The sequence below is a fragment of the Aplysia californica genome, unplaced genomic scaffold (assembly GCF_000002075.1).
Source record: "Aplysia californica isolate F4 #8 unplaced genomic scaffold, AplCal3.0 scaffold00558, whole genome shotgun sequence".
NCBI lineage: Eukaryota > Metazoa > Mollusca > Gastropoda > Aplysiida > Aplysiidae > Aplysia > Aplysia californica.
In genome coordinates this window covers 124,533-125,414 of record NW_004797828.1, presented here as the reverse complement: position 1 = coordinate 125,414, position 882 = coordinate 124,533, and positions in this window count along the sequence as shown.

Genomic DNA, 882 nt, shown 5'->3' with positions numbered 1-882 from the left:
GTAGCAGGGTTTTTTTTCGGGGAATTGGGGGGGGGGGGGGGTTGTGGGTGGCAGGGGTAGATTGAGTCTTTCCAGGGGGGAAGGGGGTGACAGGAGTAGAACTGGCTTGGAAGAGCTGCTTGTTGATTTTCAACTTGAGTGCTGAAAGCTACTTTTCTATACTGTATGGTTCCGTGCAGCTTGTTGGTGTTGCCCTGTCAGAATTGTGTCAGTTGGGCTGTAAAATGTATACTCAACGGATCAAACTGTCAGCTGTTCTTTTCGCCTTTGACTTTCCTGTGGTGGGTGTTTTGATACCACCAGTAGGACAGGACAGCCTACAGGAAGGATCACCTATTGGACTGGAAGACCGTAAATTGTGATGAACAATGGGCAGCCTACAGGAAGGATCACCTATTGGACTGGAAGACCGTAAATTGTGATGAACAATGGACAGCCTGCAGGAAGGACAACCTAGTGGACTGGAAGACCGTAAATTGTGATGAACAATGGACAGCCTGCAGGAAGGACAACCTTTCAGACTGGAAGGCCGTAAATTGTGATGAACAATGGACAGCCTGCAGGAAGGACAACCTTTTGGACTGGAAGACCGTAAATTGTGATGAACAATGGACAGCCTGCAGGAAGGACAACCTAGTGGACTGGAAGACCGTAAATAGTGATGAACAATGGACAGCCTGCAGGAAGGACAACCTAGTGGACTGGAAGACCGTAAATAGTGATGAACAATGGACAGCCTGCAGGAAGGACAACCTTTTAGACTGGAAGGCCGTAAATTGTGATGAACAATGGACAGCCTGCAGGAAGGACAACCTATTGGACTGGTAGACCGTAAATTGTGATGAACAATGGACAGCCTGAGAATGTAATTGCCTTTGAAAT